This window comes from Toxorhynchites rutilus, chromosome 2, assembly GCF_029784135.1.
Source record: "Toxorhynchites rutilus septentrionalis strain SRP chromosome 2, ASM2978413v1, whole genome shotgun sequence".
Classification (NCBI taxonomy): domain Eukaryota; kingdom Metazoa; phylum Arthropoda; class Insecta; order Diptera; family Culicidae; genus Toxorhynchites; species Toxorhynchites rutilus.
The window spans coordinates 97,193,381-97,210,361 of NC_073745.1; the positions used below are offsets into that span (position 1 = coordinate 97,193,381).

The 16,981-nt window shown below is 39.0% G+C and overlaps 1 protein-coding gene across 1 annotated transcript in view; it reads right to left on the bottom strand.

The window, feature by feature from the left end:
- LOC129764191 (uncharacterized) overlaps window positions 1–16,981 on the bottom strand; it is a 295,221-nt gene that overhangs the window by 263,742 nt on the left and 14,498 nt on the right. The window lies entirely within an intron of this gene.

Below are 16,981 nucleotides of genomic sequence, written 5' to 3' on the forward strand. Positions count from 1 at the left end.
GTCCACTATAAACAAGTTCACAGGATTTGGAGTGTTCAACAAAATTTTCAGCACCTCCCATAGTCTTCAGTTTCCTTGCTCAGTGTATATTGCTGAATTGGCAGCGATACACTGGGCGTTGGACAGCGTCGCCTCACGACCTGTTGAACACTATTACATTGTAACGGATAGTCTTAGCTCTGTCGAAGCTATCCGTTCAGTGAGGCCGGAAAAGCACTCGCCGTACTTCCTTGAGAGAATACGAGAAATTTTGAGTGCTTTATCCAGACGCTGTTATGTCATTACCTTTGTGTGGGTCCCTTCTCATTGCTCAATTCCGGGTAATGAGAGAGCTGACTCATTAGCAAAGGTAGGTGCGATTGAAGGCGATATTTATCAGCGTCAAATCGCCTTCAATGAATTTTACTCTTTAGTCCGTAAAAATAACATCGCTAACTGGCAACGCAAATGGAACGAAGGTGAATTGAGCCGGTGGCTTCACTCGATTATCCTTAAGGTTAGCCTCAAACCATGGTTCAAAAGTCTGGACTTGAGTCGGGACTTTATTCGCACCTTCTCCCGACTCATGTCCAATCACTGTTCGTTAGACGCGTTACTCTTTCGTTTCAATCTGGCCGGTAGCAATCTCTGCATTTGTGACCGAGGTTACCACGACATCGAACACGTTGTTTGGTCGTGTGAGGTGTATCTTGTTGCCAGATCGAATTTAGAGAACTCCCTTCGGGCTAGAGGAAGGCAGCCCAATGTGCCGGTGATGTCTATAATTTCTTTTAAGGCAGACATTTATACATTCTATTATTGCAGCTACTTCTGCCTGGAAAACTGTTGGCCAGTTCCCCATAGCTACAGAAATTTTTATTCTGGGACCATACACTCCAGCACCTGTTCTGTTACCCATTTTCGACCCATCGGTATAGAACAGGATTGAACCATTACGAACATCGGGACCACCCTCATCCCATACTGAACGAGAAAGTTCGATCACTGTGTATGGAATGTCATAATTGGTCCTTGGCTCCATCCAATCGCTGTTCATCTCTGAGGTTGGTCCAACGGGTAAGAGATTCAGGATGCTCAAATGACCAGTTTTGTCCCCGTCTAATATTTTTTTTATATCTTTTTAGCTTTAGAGCGCTTCTATTAGCCTCCAGCTGAACATGTTGACCCAAAGGTAACAAGTGAAGGATAGCCTCCAATGCCTTTGAGGGTGTGCTTCGCATTGCTCCTGTTACAGCAACGCATGCCAGTCGTTGGAGTTTGTTTAGCTTTTTTGTAGCTACAGTCTCCTTAGTCTTTGGCCACCATACTAATGAGGCATAGGTTATCCTAGGCCGCACAATTGCTGTATAGACCCACATAACCATTTTTGGTTTCAGGCCCCATGTTCTACCTATCATTTTAGAACATGCCCATAGGGCAATGTTGGCCTTACTGATAATTGCATCTAAGTGTGCGTTCCAGTTTAGTTTAGCATCTAGGATTACGCCTAGATATTTCACTGAAAAGCTGAATTTTATTTCCTCTCCTCCAAGATTTAGAGTCTGCAGATGCAGTTTCTTCTTTTTGGTGAAAGGAACAATTGTTGTTTTTGAGGGATTTATGCTCAGACCTTCTTTGGTACACCATGATTGTGTAAGGTTTAAGGCCATCTGCATCCTACTCGATATCACATCGTCGAATTTGCCACGTATCATTATGACTAAATCATCAGCAAAACCCACGGTTTCGAAACCATTCGCCTCCAAACTAAACAGAAGGTCGTCAACCACCAGTGACCAAAGTAGAGGTGATAGAACCCCTCCTTGTGGGCAACCTTTCGTTGCAATCACAGATGTCGATGACCCACCCAGCTCCGAGGTGATTTGTCTATTTGTGAGCATGCCTTTGATCCATTCGACTATGCAGTCATCGAAATGTCTTCTTCTCATAGCCTGTGCCATTGATACATAGGAAGCATTGTCGAAAGCCCCTTCGATATCAAGAAACGCACATAATGCAGTTTCTTTTGACGAAATAGATTTTTCAATTTTAGTCACAAGCGTGTGTAACGCTGTGACTGTGGATTTGCCTGATTGATAGGCAAACTGGTATTTAGATAAAGGGCATTTGGACATGAATACAGACTTTATGTATTCATATAATACTTTTTCCATAGTTTTCAGCAGTATTGATGATAAACTAATTGGTCTGAATGATTTTGGAAGTGATTTATCACGTTTCGCAGCTTTTGGAATGAAGACCACTTTAACGAGTCTCCATGTGGAAGGAATGTGCTCTAGTATCAGACTTGCCTTAAAAATCTCGATTAGAGATGGAATCAGCTTAGATTCTCCTTTTTGAATCAGGGCTGGAAAAATTCCATCTGCACCTGCGGATTTGTACGGTTGAAAGGATCTCACCGCGCTTTCTACTCTGGCCCTCGTGAAAACCATTCCAGCAACTATCTTTGCGACATCCTTTGCACTTTGAGAATTCCTTCGAGAGCATTTCATGTCGCGGTTGTAGTTAGGACTGGTATCAGAATGAACCGATGTAGATCCCGGGAAGTGAGTTTTCATCAGTAAGTCTAATACTTCTGAGGGAGATTTTGTGAACGAACCGTCGTCCTTTTTGAGGGAACCTAGCCCGTTCGAGTGGTCTTTTGCAAGAGTCTTACTTAGTCTTGCAACGATTGGGGTACTTTCAATGCTTTCGCAGTTATTTACCCAAGATTTTCGTTTAGATCGTCTTAGTTCTTTATTATATTCGGTTAGGGCGCTCCTATATTGAGACCAATCCGAATTAATTTTAGCTCTGTTGAACAGCTTCCGCGCTGTTTTACGTAGCCGCTCGAGCCTTTTGTTCCACCATGGAACGTTTCTTGTCGAAGAAACTCTCTTAAGTGGACAATTACTGTTGTAGACAGAAACTATCGTATCATTTAATTCTTTTGAAGTTGATTCGAGCTTTTGAATCGACCTTATTCTTGTGTTAAGAGTTTCTGACTCGAGTTCAAGTGAATATCGTTCCCAGTTGGTTTTTCTTGGATCACGATATTCTCTCTGTACTGTCAAGCCACCATCCCATTCGAAGATAATGTGTCTGTGATCAGACAAAGACGCCTCTTCCGAAACGTGCCAGTTGTGTATTTTCGAAGAAATTACCGGACTGCACAGTGTTAGGTCCAGGACTTCTTGTCTGATAGCGTTTATAAACGTTGGTTCATTGCCTATATTGGCAATGTCAATGTTGTTTGAAGAGAGAAATTCTAAAAGACAGTCACCTCGACTGTTTATGTCAGTACTACCCCACAAAGTGTGATGAGCATTGGCATCACAGCCGATGATGAAGTCTTTTTTGATTTCTCTGCAATAATTTACGAACGCCGCAACCTCTTGGGGAGGTGCCTCAGGTACGTCACCAGGGAAATAAGCCGACGCAATTATTATGTCGGATCTTCCCTTGGCGGTTGGTATCTCAACTTTGATCGCGACGATGTCCCTTTGAATGAACTCTGTTATAGGAAAGCATTTAATATTTGCTTTTACTAGAACAGCAGTTCTTGGGGAGTCATGCTTATCGTCGTAGAATAACTTGCATGAACCAGTATGAATACCAAGTATTCTTCCTTTGTGGACCCAAGGCTCTTGAATTAAAGCTAAATCCATAGCGTCTTCAATAAACCTCCTAGACAGCACGCTAGATGCTGCTTTAGCGTGATGGAGATTTATTTGCAGAACCTTAGTGTTCTGCGTTATTTTCGACCGCTCGTTTTGTTCATTTGGATGTGGATTATTCATAGAAGTCCCACGAGTCTCGCGGTAAAGAAGGTCCACTGCATCAGTGACCGGCTTAATGCAGCAAGGGCAGACGATACTGTGGAGGGAGCCCTGGTGCTCCACAGGCTCCGTTAACGGCAAGGTTTAAAAACCCCCCCTACCATTCATCCCTCGGCACGGGTCGCTTCACACCTTGGTTTAGGGGTTTATCCATTACTTCCATTCCATAATAACCATGGATAACAGCTATTACAACCATCCTCCTTTTCTGGGGCTTTGGACCCACTGCTCTGGTTTCTCAATAATTTCAGGTTCTTATTCGGACATGCTATTATTGAGATCCGTCATTCGCAGGCGGAGTCATATGTAACAACTTTGTCTAAGACAGTTTTTGTCTAGAGAATAACTGTCGAGCTCTAAATGCTGATTTCCCTTTAAATGCACCTCCTGGACCACTGTGCCATGGGTAGGGATTATACCAAGGCTTACTATACAGATTCAACGCTGAAGATGCGAAAAAAACCGTTAAGAGTACTTCAAGGTTTTCACAATTTAGGCGGTCGGTTTAGTATCACCCTTCACTATACCCAAAGCTTGCTTCAGTTAGAATATGTAGTGCTCATTTTACTACAGTTCTCTAACATTCTCCTCTTTCGGCGATGAAAGTTTTATTTCATGATGCGTACAAATTTCAAAGAGATGTAACAAACGAAAGCTGAACAAAATAATTCTGGTAATCCATATCTAAAACCTTAAACCTACGTCCATGCAGCAATCATCAAAAGTGATGGTCACTATAACAATACCCAAGCTGTATACCTATGGAAATACATAAATACAACAATGTGCTGTGATACAAAAAATATACAAACTCTCCACCAGAAGATATGATAATTGATGCCGCGCCTTCATCAAATGAAATAGAACCACTTTGTGCGATACCTCGTCGATCATGTCAAGCAAAACCGGATGGTGTGATAGCATTTGTAAAGTCTGTCATAAGCTCGTTAGCTGGAGCGAGACTGTGTGTTTGAAAACGCAACTTTTTGAAAAGGGCCAATTTTTTTCATAATTTTTTTACAAAATTTATAATGCAAAAACTATAATACCTACCAAATTCTGGTCAGAGGATTAAACTTAGGAAATTGTTTGAATTTTCATTAAAAAAAATACCTACAATTGTTTTTAAATGACACTAAAAAATTGTTTTTTTTAAATATGAAATACGTTTTTCTCGAAAACATATTTTTTTAAATTTTCAAATAAATTATATGAATAGCCATTACAATTTCCAAAAAGTCACCAACACATCAGAATATGTGTACTTTCACAGGAAGAAAGTTTTTCTAACAACAACTTTTTCATGTTTTCTTTGAAAAAATTATAACTAATCCTAATTTTATTTAAACTCGAGATAGCGATATAATGTATTCGACAAAGTTTTAGATCTTACTGAGATATGAACCTTTGTCGAAGACATCAAATTTCTCTCTTTAATAGTTTCTGGAATATATGGCATTTTGGTATGGCGACTCCTGAAATAATAATGTTGAACTCGTAACATTTTGGTGTGAAAATTTTCGCGTTTGATGAGTTGTTAACATGTTTCTAAATAGAAAAAAGCTTGCCAAACATGTGAATTGCGATAATTTATACATAAAAAAGTTGCGAGTTAAACATCAACAGTATCTTTCTAAAGAAAACATGAAAGTATTTTTGTTAGAAAAACTCTTTCTCTGTAAAAGTGCCCATCTTCCAAAGGTGACTTGTTTGAAATTGTAAGAATTATTCATATCTATTTTTTTAAAGAATTAAAAAAACATATTTTTGAATTTAAAAAAAAATCTCAGTAGTTAAACGTTGTGGGTTAAAGACATTGGTCATTTAACATGTTGAGTGCCACGCGGTTTTATAGCGACTTCCCCATCAGGCCACGCGCTGATATCATAGTATAGCAATGCAAAGCGCAATACTGGAAAATTATAATTTACTCGATGGAAATTTTTGAACGTATTAGGGTCATTGTTTTTTATCGTAAGAAAGTATTTCTGCTCAAAAGCAGTAAAATTTATCGAAAAAAAATAAACTTCTACCTTCATCATCATATTTTATAATGTCAGTCACCGGTGACTGACACGGCCTGAACGGAAAGCTCGGTGTCAGTCATCGAAGACTGACGTGCCAGTCAACATGTTAAAAGTCGCTTAAGTTGTGCATGCATGAAATAGTCAAATAACAATTAGACTTCTTTTCGGAAAGGGCGAACACTGTATTCCTAATTTTTTACAACAGTTTGTAGCTCAAAAACTATAATACCTACGAAAATCTGGTCGAAATTATTTATATTTTTATAAAAAAATACAAAAAAATTGTTTGTTTGAAAAAATTACTCTGGAAAAAAAGTTATTTTCAAAATAAAAATTTATTTTTCTCAAGTTTTTTTCTTTTCCAAAAAATTCTATGAATAGCCTCTAAAATTTCCAACAAATCACCCCTACATTGGAAGATGAGTACTTTTATAGGGAAAAAAATTTTCAAACAACTTTTTCGTGTTTCCTTTGAAAAAAATATAACTAGAAAGCTCACTCTCACTCTCTCTCGCTCTCTCTCTCTCTCTCTCTCTCTCTCTCTATCTATCTTTCCCTCCCCCTCTCTCTCTATATTTCCCTCTCCCCCTATCTCTCTCTCTCTCTCTCTCTCTCTCTCTCTCTCTAAAATCACAGTCTCGCACCAATTGGCGAGCAGGCATTAGATTTTTCTTAATTATTTTTTTTTAATTTCATTTTTAATAAATTATGTCCGACATTTTTTCACAAGGCGCTTTGTATGACGTCCGCTTATTATGACGCGTTTGTCAATTTCCTTCGATGTCATTATAAATGGATTCCACTGTATATCGCATGCTGTTCAGTTCCAGAAGAGAAGCGGGACATTGCATCGCAAGCCACATTTCATCAGCCGAAGTAATCCATTTTTAATTTTCCTGCCATCGACTGAACGAAAATACATAGCATAAGTAGGGGAGATGGGGGCAAGACGGACATGTTAAGGAAAACTTTAATTGTATTTTTGGAAACTCATGTTTTCAAAACAGGACAGGTTCATAATATACGAAGCGTAGAGATTTTTCGCTCGCGAGAGGGATAATTTCACTCTCTCTCAGTGTTTGTGCGTCCAGTAACTGAAATAGAACAAAAAGAGAAAGCAATATAAAAAAGAGTTCAATATTCTTCCCTTCAACAATTTCCGCTATGGACCTGAAAATTCAAGTGTCCAAAGGTACGTTTCCACGCATCACTCATTGTTGTTCTCATGTATTGCTAAAGGTAAATTTTAGAGGTTAAGAAATGTGGAATGATAGTGCTGGTGGAATAAAATATATTCGCCTGTGATCGAGTGTACGTTGATCGTGAAAGAGACTATCGCGATAACGTTCGCGATGAATACTCAGTGCAATCCGTTCATTGGGATAATGAACAAATTGGGACATATGGATAGCTTGTATATCGTTTTTGCGAAGGAAATAATAAATCAACAATCAACCATCTTAGACTGCTTATACAAGACCAAAACCAGCTGGTTCTTTTAGGGTAACTGAAACTTTCTGCTAAGGAATCATTCATATAACTTCGATTCATTCTGGAATAATACCCAAATCGATAATCAAGCGTATTGAATTGAAAATAATTTCGTAATCCTACGTCAACAATGTCGTGACTTGAACGTAGCGTCTTATATTTTTTTCGATAGATTTTTTTCTGCATTGCTTCAAATTGCTGTATACATAGTCATTCGATAACTGGACCTGCTGGGAGAACGATAACCGGGCTGAAGCCCAATCAAAAAGCAGCAATTCGCAAGTAATTGACACCATACTCAATGTAAATTTTACTGTTAGGGGTATTCTAATGTAATTTGAGATGTTATAAAAAATGACATTCTGTTCGCATGACGAAAACATTGCCTAAATTACAGAAAAAATATCCGAATTGTATTTCATACATGATGTCGCACTCAATGCAAAACTTCCAACCCGTTTAGTGGAAACCTTTTGTTTTTTTTTCATTTTCACGTGCAATGTACTGTGTTGACGCCTAGTGGCGACATTCGAGTTTAGGATCTAAATTAATCTTTATCGGATTAGAGACCCGCAGACAGTTTTAAGTTTCTACAATTTGAATGATTTTTTTTACTTGACGTTATTTAATTACTTGAAGCACGTAGTCAGAACCCTAACCTAATTACCCAAAATTTTCTTTCTAATAAAATAAATAAATATAATACGAAATCATCTTAAGACAAATTTTCGTAGAGGATTTTTAACCACTTACAGAAAAAAATTATTTTCATTCACATAGAATACTAATTTGATTGGGAAAAGTTAATTTTAATTCATAATTCTTATTTTAGAAGTGTGTCCATTCTGCCTGAAAATCCAAAATTCCCAAATTCGGAATACAAAATCGTCAATGCAAATCAAACAATTAATTGAAGTTCCCCCGATTTGACGTGTGATTGACGTGTTACATGTCGGTCCGGTTAACAAGCGAAAGTCGATAACTGGGCTTCCATTCTCGCCCAGTTACCGTATGACTACTGTAACACAAAAACAGTTTTGACGTAGAACTACGTCTTTCATTAAGGGTGCCAAATCAGAAAACAGGTCACGTTTTTATGAAATAAAGTTAACGTTAACAACTATTTTTGCCGTGAACGGATTTTGGCGATTTACATACCAAACGAATCGGAAATTCACTAAGATTTGTTTGATATGCTATACATCAAAATCCCATAGTCTGTATATGGTTTAAATTGATGAAAATTGGAAGCATTCCCATTTCTTCATACATTTGTTCTGTCCTTTGTGTGCTCTCCAGAACAGAGCTATAAATAACGAGCAACGAAGGGGAAATCGTAAAATGTAAAGTCTCCGTGAACAAAGGAAAAGAATAAGAACGAAGGGGAATATTTGCCTAGAGTATAAACAGTGGATCTCGCTGAGGCAAACGTTCATTCTTCGTGAGGAAATCGACTGAACAACATCGTTGCTGTGGACGCGATCAAATTACTCACTCGCTGATGTCTCTAACATTGCAATCATTGCACCAAACTGACGCCATTGCATTAAGGTTCTGAGCTACACAATTGTGTGGGGAATCAACAAGCTATCGTCAGCTCACCAAAAAAATAAATGTTCTGGAATTTTGTCAGTGATTTGGTTTCGCGTAACGGTAGGAAAACTCTCTCCACAAAGGATGACAGATAATCTAATCTGAACTGGCAATATTAACAGAAAGGGCTTATGTTGAGAAGAGCGCAAAACGGAGATAAGTGTGTTTACATTTAGTTGCTTCAAGTCATCGATATATGGATATTTGAGTGCGTACGTGCGTGCTTCATTAACCGTACGTGAAAATAGTGCATCTTCGCTAAGCTGAACCCCCATTTGTATCTGCTCCCGTGTGCATTGGCCCTGTAACGATGCAACAATCGCCTAACTTTTTTATGCTATGATTGACGATTGTTTGGTGGAGGGAAATATTTACGGTAGGGTATTAGTAATGAATCTCTTTTGAGGCAAATATTCGGCCTTTTTCCAAGCAGTTAACATTGTTTGTTTTCTTTCATCAATGCATTGATTTGATGCTATGGTGAAGCAGGTGTTAAGGTTGTGCACCAAAAAATCATTTGGGGAATACCAAGTTATTCAATTAGTTATATTAGGTTGTTAATTTATTTGGGCTCGCGTTCCAGTCGCAAAACTTTCTCCATTAAGGATGACAACTGCGCTTATCTCGAGAATGTATTGTTCTGCGAGCACAAGAATGAATCATCAAACAGTTATCGTCAGATGATTCTACAATAAAAAAAACTTGGTTACTTGCTTGGTAATGGTTACTTTAAAATTTTCGTAGCATTATGAAATAATATCCGCAGTTATAAACAAGCGACTTGAATTAAACTACAGCGTACTTCTACGTCAACAATGCGGTCGTGTCTTGAACACAACCTCCTATAATTTTTTTTATTATTTAATTTTAAATATGTATATGAAGAAGATATTATAAAACAAATTGTTTTTTTTTCTTCAAAAAACAAAAATTGAAATCAAACTTTTGAAGAAACACTTACATAATTTACATTTAGGTGGATGAGTGGTACCATGATAACGTATGAATTACCAAGTACGTATAAAAACCTCCAGCATAACATCCTAGCAATGTTGATACACCTCTTCCGCCATTCACGAAAAATGACACCGTCGATTGGGGATCGAGGAATATTCCTTTCAATACCCCAAGAGCTTTTCATGCTTTCACTCTCGCACCAACCATTCCAGCTTCACCACATTTCACCATCCGGCTATTTTTTTTATTACACTCCAATCGTCCATGTATGAGGACGGGTGCTGAGTCACGTTTTGATTGACGTTGGATGAAAATAAACGTTTTCCACAGCATCGCCATCATCATCGCCAGCTTCATCGTGGTCTATCGCCTCCACTCTGGTTCTATCCCCTCCAGTAATACCTGTTTGACCCAACGGGTGGATGCTTCATAACGAGTGCACATCAGTGTCAACGACTGCGATGATAACGGAGATAAAGCCACAAACAGAATCTGCAATACCCCAGTGGGACTCCTTTTATACACTTCATGAAAAATGCAGTCTCTAGTCCTTCATTTTTTTCGCTACTTTTCTCCGTTTTTGCTAAGCTCGGAGAAACATTGACGGAAGCACTTGGAATGTTCAAATCGAAGAGCGAAAAATATCCCGTCATTTCCCCGATGCTTGCAACAATAAACCACTCAGGAGAGAGATAGTTTTTTTTCCGCCGATTCCGAGGCGATTCTCCGAACACGGAACGGCACGGCAGCGCTCTTCACGACGATCAGCTTGAATTACAGCACCATCATCAGAGCTCCCTCTCGATTCATCGATCGGTGTTCGTCACTCGAAATTCATTACATCAGGGCAAACTTGTTGACCGTAAGCTGATACTAATGACATTGAGACGATGATTGGGATTCCTCCTTGGCGAATACCCTTTACTAAAGATGGTATGTGGCACCCCCACTTCTTCTCGTATATCCGAGCGCCGGCGTGGGATGTCCTTGTTTTTGTGTTGGAAAACAAGCTGATTACGGGTCGAGCTGAAAGCCGATAGACTCGCTGGCACGCTTCCAAGTACCAGAGTCCTCTACGAGAAAATCGATTAATTTCCGAGAACTGCTTCTTCTTTTGAGCGCGTGAAATTTTGAAGATATCCTACAGTTTTCGGGCATCGTCATTGGTATCCACATGTGTCAGAGAGCCTTCCCCTAGGCATAATCTTAAGCTTTCGCATTTCTTGTTCCCGCGTCTCATCGGCGCGCTATTTTTATTGCATCCCAATCATTCAAGTATGATGGCGGAAGCTGAGTCACGTCCCGATCGACGTGGTTTCGGTGGAAGTAAACGAGCATCGGCAAATCGCCACTGTCATCGTGGCACCATCATCCTGCCAAGGCTCATTAACAGTGAAGCCTAATTACAAGAGCATATCGTTGTCCATGTGGTGCCGCCAGCGGGTGGATGGTAAAGATCCAATCAAGGCCGAAGGGAAGACTCTTTGAGCTGTGCCCATCTTTGCTATTCAAATGTGGGCAAGCGTGGTTGATGATAATGGCTAGGTATAATCCCCAGCAGTAAATCGCTTCAAAGTATGGTTCATTTGAGTGCTGTACAAACAGCACACGATGTGGACGGGATGAGTGTTAGCTCGCGATTTGAAGCTCGTCTGCATGTCGCTACAATTTACGATGAAGACCTCCGCTCGGTTCAGCGCAGCTACTTAGCATACGGTATCCAGTAATTAATTGGATTTGTAGCAACCGAATCAATCAACTCGACTTCAAAACACCGATCAATTTGTGGTGGGGCTGTTCACGAACTTGTCCCGGGTACCGTGAACCCGGAAACTCCCGGGAACACTTTTCATCAATAAATGTCGAAAAGCTTCGAACCCCACCCGCAAATCGTGAGGACCTGTCAGTGTCGGGAAAAGATTCGTTTACTATTTGAATATCAGCAGCAGCGGCAGCAGCGAGAGCAAAAAAAACAACATCCACTCCCGAACTGAATCTCACCCGAAAAGTTCTAAACACAGAGAAACAATTTTGTGGTATTCCCAACTCAATTTGGTTTTAGGTTGGGTCTGCGGTTTAGAGTCAGCATCAGTGGCAGCCGGGAAAACTCTGCAAAAGTTATGCTTGTTAGAAATGTGCTGCTGCTGCTTTGTGTGTGACATGAATCCTTCTGCAGGCGACGGGGTCGGGCCGTGTCGAGGCAACTTTTCAACTGCGGTGGTTCAACAGACGTTTAAACACGACGCCTCTGGTTTTGCAGCCGAGAGCGGCGGCCGTATCAGTGCCTCAATTCCAATGAATCGGCTGTTCGTCGAACTGTCCGGCTCTGCCGTGTGGTGGTGGGCCATGTAAGGTTTTGTTTTAAAATAAGATATGGGGTTTCCATATCACATTCGCCCCTCTTAGCATTGCTGATGGGATTCACCGGAAAAATATTGTTTTCCAGCTTTGACTCTTTTTCAGATTGCATTGTCCTGAATCAATTGTTAATCATTGTTCACAATTAACCCTTTGCGGTCGGAATTAATTTCCCTTGGAAAGATCCTCTTATCTTTCCACATTGATAATATTTTGTTTATAAAGAGTACCGTTGTTCATAGAAACTCCGTGTACATTCGTGAAAAAGTTCACTAGACATTAAGATTCATTTAGAAAAAATTAAACTACATATTACATCATTGAATGAAGTATTTAATATGATTCCTTGCTGTGGTGGCTGAGAGTAGACAAACGACCGCAAAGGGTTAATAAAACTGTGTGCTAAAAAATTGATTTCAATAATGCATTTAAGGTAAAAAACAGGACAGATTCATTTTCATTCATTTACGAAAGTCTGAGTGACACACAACACTACTTTAATTTCAATTGAAAATGTATTTCTTTTGACTGCAGCTATTTATTCTCCTATTTTTTAATCGGATGTTGGATACTTCTCCGGGAAACTCGTATCGTTTTCAAGTGATAATCAAAAGCATAATTTTTATAGGTGAACATACATTTATTTGATTATACCGTAGAGTAGTGCGGGGCAAAAGTGCGCATTGGTCTTTTTGAAGCAAACGCGCATTAAAATTCGAATACAGTGCATTCGTTCGGTACATTATTACACCTGCAGCTCACACATATAAACATGATACATTTAATGAATGTGGCAAAAAGTTATGAGGTAAAAAGATCAATTTTGGGGATGACGATTTACTTACCTAAAATAACTGGAAAGTTCGAAACTGCACCGCCAAGGAAATCTTCATTCTACAGTAGATGATAGTGCGTATTCGTTTTTGTGAAAAAGTTCAAGAGTTTTTTTTTAAATTCGATTAGCTCAAAAATTGCTTGTGGGGCAAAGGTGTGCAATGGCTGTGAGGCACCAGCATTTTGCTCTCAAAAAAATATGAAATCTTTTCAACCAAACTTTTAACGGGATCCACAAGAAGAAAACTGATTTGAAGAAATGCACTCTAGAAATGCCGGGCCGACAGAGGCTTCGGGACGGAATCTCGAAGTGTTGGATTACTACAGACCTCGGAATTTCTGAATCAGCTCTGAGGAAGACGATCATATCAGTAAGTGATTTATGATTTGAATCTTCTTTTATTGACATTTCAACTTCTGCTGGGATGTGCCAGCGAGCACCTAGGGCGGTTCAGACCATTATTAACGAGTGAGTAGTCTGAGGATATGGCGAACCATTGCAAAGCACTGGACAAAGCTTTCAATGTTATGACTCTCAAAGATTTCAGGCAACTGTCGTTTGATTTTACGGAAGCCACAATCTCCAGAACGAATTCAACCATGTTGCAAAACTGACAGAAAAGGATTGAGCTTCTAGCTTCATGAGGAACCATCGTCTGTCTCTTCGAACCCCAAAACAGCACAACGGAGCAACAGCGCTCCAAGGCAAAGCGTCGGAACCGTCAAAACCGAAATCCCAGATGAAGAAGAAAAATAAACAATTGCTTCAAAATAATTCAGAAAGAATTTCAAGTGAAAATTGTTTTTATTTTCACCATGCTTTCAATTCAATAAATGTTAACAACAGTTAGGTGCGCACATTTGCTCGCATTATTCTATGCATGATAATGTTTGCACCATCGTACAAATAAGGTTCTCGTATCACCTACGTGTACAATACTTTGGTTTCCTTTGCATGCAGGTAAGCTATAATTCTTATCATAATAGGCTGCGTGTGAAAGAAGCTGATTTCCTTAACTTGACAGTTGTACCATGAAGAAAGTGGCAGCGTATTCGTGATTTGTCCCACTCGCAAACATTTCAATCACCGTGGGTAAAAAATGTGGTCGATGAGTATAAAAATGTTTATCTGACAAAGCATCCTGCTAGCGTTATGGTGTTTGAATTGATGGCTTCCGATGATAAAAAATGGACCCGATGTTCATTCCAGAAGGCGACAAAATAAACACGGAAGTCTACATCGGGAATTTAACACTTTGACGGCCATGGTGTTTTGCCCAAAAAGTTCGTAAAAACCTGGAGGGTCAAATGGTTGATTCTTATACTAGATGGTGCCAGGAACCCATCTAGCATTAAATTTCATGTAGTGTGTAATACTGCACACGCGGCCCCAACTCGAGGTAAACGAGTAAAATATCGATAAAAATCATTATAAAACAATTTATTTTTTCGAAATTACATTTTTTATAACATTATTTCAAACTCGTAAAATTTCTTCTATTAAAACAATCCAGACATAAAAACTTTTCGGAGCCTTTCGGGCCGTGAGAAATTGTAATTGGCAGAATAATACAAGCAGTGATGCCAAACCATGAGATCGAAGTGTCCTACTATGTATTGAGGCCAGTAGAAAACGAAAAACACATTAGTTTTAACGTTAAATGTGTCCTGTAGCGCAAACGTTTGAAACTTTGGAAGATTTCGCGGGTGCGATGCTGCACTCATGACTCCTGCGGAATAATTTTTGAGTGCAGTACGGCACTCATGGCCGTCAAAGTGTTGAGCAAGCATGTTCTTCCGTGGATCAAAGAGCAGTACGGCCCGATGTTGTATTTGAACAAGATGGGCCTCCGTGTCACACCTCGAACCGCACTCAGAAGTGGCTGCAGGAACATCTGCCGTTCTGGGCGTAGAATATGTGGCCGCCAACTAGCCGATTTCATCAACGATCAAAAATTCCATTCTCACAACCCTTTTTTTGATTCCCGACAAAAAAAACTGATCAAGGATCTATTTTATGATGCTCAAAGAGTCAATGTTATTGTCCTTAATTTTTTTTAGCAGTGATTTGAGTAGGTGCAAACTAGAAATACTTCTGATGGGTTGTGGGTATTGCTCTGGTGGGATTCTAGACGTTTGTCTTCGATCGTTGCTCACATTTCATTCAGTTGCGGGAGTACTTGTAGGAATGTCTCAGCTGGTTGCTTGGTGGAGCTTAAGCCTAAGCTCGGGTAGACTGTACACTTCGTAATTTCTCTCAGTGATTGACCTGAATCAGCGAAATTTCACAAAGAACACACAGAATGACGCTGAGGAGTAGCGAATGGTTCTCAATTCGCATGTTTCACTGGCCACGTCTTACAGTCACCAGGGAAAGGGAAGGAGTGTTAGTATGATAATCGCTGCCCGAAGGCCAGAAGGGTCGCCTCTATAGTGTGGTTCACTAGCGATTATCATGAGATGAATAGTTGATGGTAGGCAGAGGTAAGAATCAGGAATCACTGAGGTAAGTGATGTGGTTATGTAAACGAGAATTATCGACTAATCGACGGAACGAAATTACAAAATTTTTATATTTCAAGGTATAGATCATCTTTAGGTATCCTGAGAAGGAAAACCTATAAAGTTGATCGGACCGGCTCCGTTTTCATGTATTATTAAGGACACGTATTTTTATCGTAGTCTAATCGCGAAGGCGGAGAGTTAACTGTGGGAAACCTGAGAAGGTAACCAAGAGAACGCTTTCAAACCAATCGACATTATAAAAAATACAAATATTGGCTCGATTTATCGAACACTTCTGAGACATCTTTGTAGAACAAAGTGTTTCTCTATCTCTTGAAATAACCGATATAGAGCCTTTTTTCTAAGTTACGTTAGGGTCACCATGAAAAAAACTGTTTTTTGCTCTAACTTTTATGTTTCAAATGTTACATGCAAACTGTCTTCGAAAGACTTTAAGAGCTTACTAATACAAACATTTTTTGATACAGAACATGTCAATATCTCAACTTCACTCAAAGTTATTGATGTTTCTTCCCAAAAAACATGCTCTTTTCATTTGTTTGTAATTCTTTCTGGAGCAGACGTAAACAAAGTTTATTGGCGGCATTTGAAAGAGCATATTTCACTCTACATGATGTGTGATTTTCCAAACTATGTTATTCTTTGTGTTTGAGTAAATTAAAATTGAAATCATGAGCATAATTTTGAGCAGGATTAAGATATTGACATGTTCTGCATCGCAAAATGTTGGTATTGATTAGCTCTAAAAGTCGTACGAAGACAATTTTGATGTATAATTTGAAATGTAAAAGTTAAAGCAGAAAAAAACACGTTTTTTCATGGTCACCCTAATGCAACTTAGAAAAAAGCGTTAAATCGATTATTTTAAAAGATAGAAAAAAGCTTTGTTCTACAAAGTTGTTTAAAATAACTGAGGCTACAACATTGGTGAACTATGTTTATCTCTATCTATAAAGATAAGAAAGTTAGATTTTTCATTTCATCGACAATTTTGGTCGCCCTATTTTTGATAACATAGAAATGAGCGCTCTATCATATGTAACAACTTTGTCGAAGACAGTTTTTGTCTAAACAATAAATATCTCCCACAAAGTTGTTTTTAGCGTCTTCTATCTGAGTTGCATTAGGATAACTATGAAAAAACGGGTTTTTTTACTCTAACTTTTATTTTAAAAGTCTACATCAAAATGGTCTTCGTACGACTTTTAGAGCTTATCAATACCAACATTTTGCAATGCAGAACATGTCAATATCTTAATCCTGCTCAAAGTTATTGATGGGTTTCCATCCAAAAACTCATGATTTCAATTTTAATTTACTCAAACACAAAAGATAATATAGTTTTGAAAATCACATATTATATATAGTGAAATCTGT